This window comes from Atractosteus spatula, chromosome 6 (assembly GCF_055471065.1).
Source record: "Atractosteus spatula isolate fAtrSpa1 chromosome 6, fAtrSpa1.hap1, whole genome shotgun sequence".
NCBI classification, from domain to species: Eukaryota; Metazoa; Chordata; class Actinopteri; order Semionotiformes; family Lepisosteidae; genus Atractosteus; species Atractosteus spatula.
In genome coordinates this window covers 32,926,156-32,934,833 of record NC_142711.1, presented here as the reverse complement: position 1 = coordinate 32,934,833, position 8,678 = coordinate 32,926,156, and positions in this window count along the sequence as shown.

The window sequence follows — 8,678 nt, the reverse complement described above, 5'->3', positions numbered from 1 at the left end:
ACTCTGCATTTCAACTGACCAGCCAGCAGTGCAACCAAGTCATGTTTAGCAATTAAACAAAGTTATGTGAGACCAGATGGATGTCTGAAGATGTGGTACAGATGGTCACCAGTAACCAAGTGAAAATGTTCAATTCAGAATGTAATTTAAATCACAGTTCTGCTTTCTGAGAACAATATATTTCATAGACATATGGCAAATCATCAGGTAAGTAAAAATAAACAAATACTGTATGACATTGATCTTGTAATATCCCACAAACCCAGTAGTGAGCATCTCAGCTTTGAGGGGAAATGTGATCTTCTAATGTCCATTGAGCACTAGGTTGTACATTATGGTCACACACCCACTGAAGAACTGCTAAGGCCAGAGGTCTCCAGTTCTGGTTCTCATTTGTGCAGCAGGTTTTATACGTCTCTCAGAATCTGCACCTTAGAACAATTGTTTCACCTTGCTCAATTCAGCAACTAATGAGCTACTTAAGGAACACAAAATCTTCTGGCCATAACTTATTTATGACTTGAGTTGTGCACCTGTAGGCAACACATGGAAATGTTCTTTCTTGTAATGAGGATGAGTATTTCAGGTTAAGGTTGAGATTGTCTCTGAAACTAGTTTAATTGCTGTTTAGAGATGTTTTATGATGGTTGCAGCACTGGATGAACAAAACATTATTCAAGGGTTCTCAGTCCTGGTCCTGGAGGACACCTGTGTCTGCTTTTTTTGTTCCAAATGGGTGCTTAGTAACACAGGTACTAACTTTTGCCTGTAACTCATCTGGTTAAATGTGTATTTCAAAGCCATTCAAAAATACATTGTCCAACAACCTCTCTCCTTTTCTCAATTTGCTAATTTAAAAAAGTGCTTCCTTATTTCTAACTAAAAATCTCTCAATAGGTGATTAGTTTCCTATGAACGTGTACAACTGTGAATGATACTGTATCACATGCTCCCAGAATTAGTGCTTTTCCTTTTGCACAAGTCCGGTTTTTTCCCCATTTCATCTGTTCCCCCTGAATAGGGACAGGTCTGGAATTCACTGATTAGGGCTGCGTTGATATCAATCACTAATAGCATTTCAAGAGCTGAAAGTAATGCCTAAAAGTAGGCATGAAAAATGAAAACTGAAACCAATTAGTTGGTGATTAAGAACTCGGCAGAAGTTATAGAGGACTAAAAGGAGGACAAACTAGAGTCCTCAGGACCCTGATTCACAGCGCTTGTTAATGGGGTGTTGGCGTGAAATTGCTTTGACCAGCTACTGAGGTCATGTATCACGACAGCAGCTCTTAACTCAAACCCTAACATGGAAGGATCTTAATTCTAGGAAAGATAAGCATGGTTATATTTCGTTGTTATTGTGAATTAATGAGACTTTCCACATTTTCTGATTATTTCGTTAATTAAACTTTTAAAAAGAGTGCGAAGGAATAAGTAAAGGTTTATTCCATGCTGAAAAGACCAGAAAAACAACTTTTCGGCTGTGGAGCCTTCTTCGGGTGTCAAAAAAAGAGCAACAGTAAAAGGGTGTCTTTAAAAAATAGTAACAGCTCTCTGTGATCGCTTTTAAATTAGGAAAAAGTCGGAATGAGAGATCGTACGACACTTTTAATCTTAAACCTTTTTATTTATATAATATTAATAATAATAATAATAATAATAATAATAATAATAATAATAATAAAATTTGATTTTATCTAAGTTATGATGACTAGTGATACAAATACGTTGCTAGTTGTTCTCATAATGAATTTAAACGTTATTATTGTGAACTTAACCAAGCTGTTTTTATACTTTGAACCGATAAGAAATGCCGCCTTTTCTCTGTGTTCGCTCCCATTTTCTTATCTAAGAAGTTCAGTTCAACTTAACCTGCTCCAGAGTCAACAGTCTCAAAGTCGGCCACTGTCAAGTACTTTGGCTTTCCACGTTACCGGGGAGACAGTTACTATGGTGACTCAAGCGTATTTTTGTTATTCTTCTGGCTTCTGTTAGCGCGCCTTTCCTGCACCAATGTCATTGGTCCCCAGGAAACATGGAGGAGACATTCCGTACCCCGCCCCATCCAGGCGTGGCCTGTGACTTGGCACCGCGGCTGCCAATCATGGTTCGTTGCTCCGGTTGCCAAGTGGGGGGGGGGGTGGGGGGTGACACTTTCTTATTGGCCCGTTAAATAAAGGTTTTGATTGGCCCCGTATCTAAGTGGAGACTTCGGCTTCTGGTTGTTTTTACTTCTCAAGGAGCTGATTGGCGGGATGGGCGTGGTGGCCGCGAGAAAGCAGTCGCGCGCCGGGCGGGTTGTCAGGGTCCGAGAGTGCGGCGGGGCGAAGCTCAAGACATCAGACCGGAGATTTAGGCAGTTTGCGAAGGAAGGAAACGTTTTCATTACAATACGAGTGTGTACGTGTAATGGTGAGAGATGGTAACGAAGAGTACGCATTCCTAAACGACATCACCCGAATGTGCGAGTTACAGGAGGTGAGTTAAAAACTTTTCTTTTTTATCTTGAGAGGTTGTTTACATTAGGGTAAGTTAAGAATTATGATTTTTTGTTTATGACGTTAAATACTCAGAAATTGTGTATTTTATATGGTCCACTGTTGCCGGTTTTTCCTTTAAGGTAAATTATGATTTTTAGTAAAATCGTGTATGAATTTTGAGGTATTTTTAAGGTTAAATTCGTTGGTCGCCAAGTTTACATGTTGGATAAAGCCAAAGGATGTTATAACAGTAAGCTGGCTACCTAGGTTGCACCACACCACAAAAGACGGTCAAGTTTACCCTGAAGCTAGAATCAAGTACTGTTTGTCTAGTATTAATCGGCTTCAATTGTTTTGTCTTTTTACTCAATTAAATATATTTAATATAAAGACATCCACGTTTGTAACAAGTGGAGGCTTTTTTATTTGATCTGAGCGACTATTACTCTTTTTACATCCATTTGGTCATCACTTCATTTTCTGAAAATTGTCATCATTGTGACCAGGATTATTCGATTTAAATTATTTATATACGCGGTGTTTGAAAACGGTCCAAAACAGATTCTGTAGATAATTCCAATTGCAGTGGAAAACAACTTCCCAATACACTGAAGGGCTGCCCGGTCCTGGAGGACTGGTATCTTTGCGTATGTCTCCTTTTTTTTTAATCACCAGCACTTTAAATCATTAAATTGATCAAATCAAACCAATAATGAGCTCCTTTAGAAATACTAGCAGACACCTGCTTTCCTCGGCCCAGCTTGGACACACCTGCGCAAGAATGGCATGGAACTACAGTTATTTGTTTGAAAAGCGGCAATAAAAGATATGAAGTTACGCTACAATGGAGGGGGGAGAAATCATTCCCATTCATTTCCAAACTTTTTTTCAAATTTAGGAATTTTCTTATAACACCTGTCTGTCGACATTTTTTTAATCATATGCTGAGAGTATCAATTGTCCACAGAATCATCGGTTTGAGTTTGCCCCCCCTTAATGCTGCTTGGTTTCGCTCGCGTCATTTGTCGAAAAAAAGAAGTTTTCCCCAACCTCGAAAAACTTACGCAGGCTGCAAAATAAACGATTTCCAGAAACCAGCCCCTCGCAGGGCTCGGTGAGCTTGTCGGTAAAGGAAGGAGACGGTGTGGGAGAGCTGGGGGTCCGGGGGGACGCGCTGCCTCAGCCCTTCCCGGCTGTGCGCCTCTGCGGCGGCGGTCGCGAGGAGCTGCGCGCGCACGCCTTGCCCTGCCGGAGCCGCGGGCCGCGAGACTCCCTTCTCCGCTCTGCAGAGGACCCGGCTGGTGCCAATGGCGGCTTGTCCGGCCCAGTCCGCTGAGCGCTGGGAGAGCCGCCGTCGCCTCTGAGCGCTACCAGCTGCACCGCCATTAAAGCTGCGTAAGTGACCGGTGGGGACGCGTCCGCATTTAACGCTGGGGTAGGATGTCACGGCGAGGAATTCTAGTTCTTCTTTGCAGAACTAAACCGTGCAGCTCAAATGTCAATAACCGGGTCAACATTAGAGCCCTCCTTTGCACAACCGACATTTACTATTTGTGTGGTGGCGAAACGTGCCTTTACGAGTGCCTGGCTCATCACTGTGCACAATATTGTATTCAGTTACCGCTGCACCAAGGATGTTGTGAAGATGCGATTGAAATGGCTCTCTGCCACAGGACTTGTTTTGCTCCCCAGTTCTTTGCCTGCAACTCGATTAGGCGTGGACGGCTTTGCAGTGCATCAATTTTAAGGCAACTAGCGATGTACAGCCCACGAAAAGTTCTTTTTTGCGAAGAACGCGTACCGTATTGCAGGTATGTACCGAGTACATTATTGGCAGCTGAAAGACCCGTTTTCCCAAGTATGCAACTTGTTGTTCATTGGTAGTTCACTCGATAATCTGTTTTTCCGAATGTGGATCTATTTCTGCCTAATTTAGGATTTTCAGCATTTGACGTGTGTATCTCTCCTGAGGTGGTTTTCTATCTTGTGAAGTACGGGTCATCATTTAATTGCACAGCGACACAGTTAATAAAACAAAACGAATCCCCCCAGAACATCTAACCTGTTAGACAAATGGAGAAACGGGCGAAGTGACGCTGTCTTGATGGATACAGTGTGGTTAAAACTGTTCACCAAGATGAAGCCGGAGTCTTTAATTATCTACACGCGGTATAAAACATTATTAATGCATGTGTGGGCAGAAAGCACGGCTGTGTGAAACTGTAAAAGTTCCGCTGGAGTGCATGGAAAGTAAGTTTGGCAGAGAGCTGGAGCTTGCACTAAATCTGTTCTGGAGCTGCTGCCGAATCGCAACTTTCTGATCCACGGTGCGTTCCGACATTTTCCACCGGCCTAGAAGGGTAAATTGATCCACAGACCTCATATTTGGTTCAAATAGCGGCAACAGCGGAGAGTTAAAACGTTAGAGAAAAAAAAACCATCGGCATGGTTCACCAAAAGTTAAAAAAATAACATGTACAGATCCAAACCGGTCTTTAAAAATTAAAAAAAAATTCATGCGCCACACTTTCCCCTGCAGTAATGCGAGCAGAGGATCATAAAATCGGTTTTGAGAGTGGTGAGCTAACGGAATGATAAAGAAAATATTTTGCTTAATTACTGCACCAGGTACAGTAAATCCCAAGTGCAACTATTGCCTGCTGGAATCGGTCACCAGCGACGTCTTAGAAATACTCCCAATTGCAAAGAGATCCAAGCAATAGCTGCTGCTGCTGCTGCTGCTTCCCTCTAGAGGACACTAGTCAGACGCGTTCTAGAATTTGTGTACTGGTCCTTGGATCATTTGACTACTAACTACTTAACAGGCCAGATGGGCTGAATGACTTCTTGTAGCTGATGACTTATTTCAAATGGCAAAGGCTCTTTCTGTGTGGCTCCTGTCTTTTTTCATGACTGCTGTCATGAATTCAAGCCTTTCTCGAGACTTGATGCCAGTTGGCTGTTGTCAAATGTCCACGTTTGGTGTGTAGTACCATTACAACTGACCCCAAGATTGCACAACATAGTAGTATGACCATGCACCCTTTGACAATTGATAAAACTACACCTGTGCATATTGATGTAAATTATATCCTTCCCTTGACTGAAAGCGACTGGGATTGTGAGTACAGTCAATGGCTACATACTAGTAGAATTTGTTGTTGGTACTAGTGTAGTATGTACAGTATATTGCACATTTATTGAAGAAAAGTACATAAAATGTCACCATGCAGGTTCTGTACTGTGCTAAAAAAGTTTTTTAAGGTGATTGCCCACCCCTGAGTTTAGCATACTTTGTTAATCTTATTAAAATAAATTGTCACTGATTTGATGGCAAATTAATGGATTAATTTGATTGTAAAAGGCCAGATCATGCAAAACCCACAATTAATTTAGAAAGAAAAAATACATTTTTTTTCCACTTGATTAAGTTTTAAATGTAATTAATGGCCAGTATGTTTATCAGGTTAGTGTGATTTGGATCATGTTGAAATGTTGCAAATACCACACAGTGTAAAAGAAGCCGTTTTATAGTAAATCAGCACTTGCTTCTGAAAGTTAAGGAATTAGTCAGCGCATTTGTGCGAGGCACAGGTTATTTTAGAAGTCAGTGTACAATGGTGTTTAAATCTTATGCGTGGTGTTAGTAGACCTCTGTAATAACTTGGCATGTATTCCCAGTGCAATTAAAACATTTTCCCCATTATGCCATTTACTGTGTAATGTGCAGGTAAAATGCTTAAAACAGGCAAAGACTTGGTTTGGATTTTAGTGATGTGGTTTGTTCCTGGCGTTCTGATAGAGTCCAGTTGGAGGAAAAAAATAATTTCATCTAGCAATTAACATGTTTTAACAGATTTGCATCTATTTTAAGTGATCCCTCTCTGTCTCAAAAATCTGGAAGGAGAAAGAAGTGGTAATACTGAGAACACGTTTCAGGAGAGAAGTGGTGATTAGGGCAATCCTAGATGAGGGTGTGCCAGCTCAGTTCCTGGAAAGCCTTGCTTTGTGCCTTCTGGTTTTTGTTTCAGCCTGAATAGTCAGTTGAATCTAATTATTTTCTAAATTAAACAGGATTTTTCTTTTCTTTCTTAGGCCTTTTCCGGTTGATTAAACAAGACATTCACTTTATTCTAGGTGCAGGTACCTATGAATACTCTTGGAGCCTGGTTAGATGCATAGCAGCTAATTGAATAATTAAACCTAGTGTGTAACTGAGAACATGGGAAAACGCCATAACTGAGTCTGCGATCTCTGATATTTGTTTTGCTTAGTGTTGGAGAGGTGGAGTATACTGAAGAATGTGTGGGGAATTGTGACAAACTGGCTTCAGCCAACATAAAACCAAAGACACCCATTCAAGATTTCATTTGCCATATACAAAAAGTGTATTGGAATGCTTACTTGTTCAGGGATACCCAGTAGCATTAGAGGAAAAAAAAAAGCACAAATGACAAATAGACATGGACAATAAATGTAGACAATAGATGTTATAATACAGCCAAGACAGTACATAGTGCAAACAGTGCAATATCAGTACAGGTGCTAGTATGATGTAACCGCATGCTTTTAATGGATTTTGTCCTCCTCATGATTTGTGATCATCAAGCCTTCTGTATGCATCTCTTGCAAACCTTGTTCCATACAGGCTATGAAAAACTTTCTGAAACCGATTCTGTTTGCGATTTGTGTAATGAGACAAGTGTGAAGCCTCTCTCCTCCAGCTCGCTGCGTGCTGCAGTGCTTTTCCCTCTCCTGTCAGGCAGCAACGTCGGGTCACAGCCTGCTTTGTATCCAAGTCAACTTTAGATAAGTTACAAGGCGTTTGTTTTACAGTACTGGTTTCCTTGGGCCAGGAATACTGTATCTCACTTGTGGAAACACCTCCTCGCATGTCTGGTATAAAAGAGAGTGAAAGAAGCTGTAATGTGTTGGGGTCAGTTTTGGAAACCAGTTCAGAAGTACAAAGAGCTTTGCAGGCTTCGGTAGGCTGATCTTATTTTGCCTCCATGCAAGTTCGTTTTCTTAAGATAGTGTATATAAGACTATCTTTTTGTCTGGTTATATAGACATATCGGGTGGCACAGAGAACGTGCTGCCCTGCAGGTTCTCCCTGTGTGCGGGGGAGGGGGGGGGTTTCTTCAGGTGCTCTGGTTGTCTCCTGCTGTCCAAAGATGGGCTGTGGTTCTCCTGCAACCCTCAACTGGGAGAAGTGGCCAGAAAGTGGATGAAAGTATAGACTTATCTCTTCAAACTGTCCTACCTAATTATTATAGAACACCTTTACCAGCTTGTCAGTCCTCCTCCACAATTAGTGCATCTGTTTCATTACATTCTCCTAGATATAATAATAATACCCTGATGCATACTGTATATAGGGCTGGGCGATATGACCTCAGATCAACATCACGATAATTTCACACATTCACCTTGATAACGATAAATTAATGATAATTGTTTTTGAAACCCTTGAAATGATATGATTACATGATATGCTGAAAGACCATGTTTTAAATATGCAAAACTATTAAAGCTGCACACACCTCATCTTATCTCAGTGTCTTACAAATAATGTAGTATGTAATGGCATTAGTTCTCTCGTTCCATCTGCGTGAATCTTTTGCATATCGAGTGGCATTAGTAAATGCTTGCGTTCGAGACAGCTGGTTGGGTGAATCACTTCAGCCATGAGTGCGCTTGTCAGTCTTTTTTTTTTGGCCATGCACTCTTCGTATTCCACGACATGGTTGTGTTTCAAGTGATGAGACAAGTTGCTCGTGTTACGTTTGGGCGCAGAAACGGTTTTCCGACAAGAGTTTACATCTGACTTCTCTTTGTGCGGTTTCCTGGAGCCAAAATATGACCAAACGATTGACACTGCATCTTTTTTAGATACCAGCTCGTCTTCATTTGTGCTTGAGTCATCCCTGCCTGACTGGGGTTCAGCAGAAGTGCTCGTGTTGTCTCATGCCCGGCACGCTTCTTTGTGTTTTGAATGAAGACCGAAGGTTGGATGAGGCAGAAGCATGTGACTGGATATAACGACTGGGTGTTGTAGTTTTTTTAAGGGGACCGCTCATGAAAGCACACAGTGGGGAAAGCTTTTACTGAGCATACTGACATAAGCAAAGTAAGGCCGTTGAGAGATTCTTAATGTCAGTTCTAATGTCGCCTAGCCCTACACATATATAATGCTTT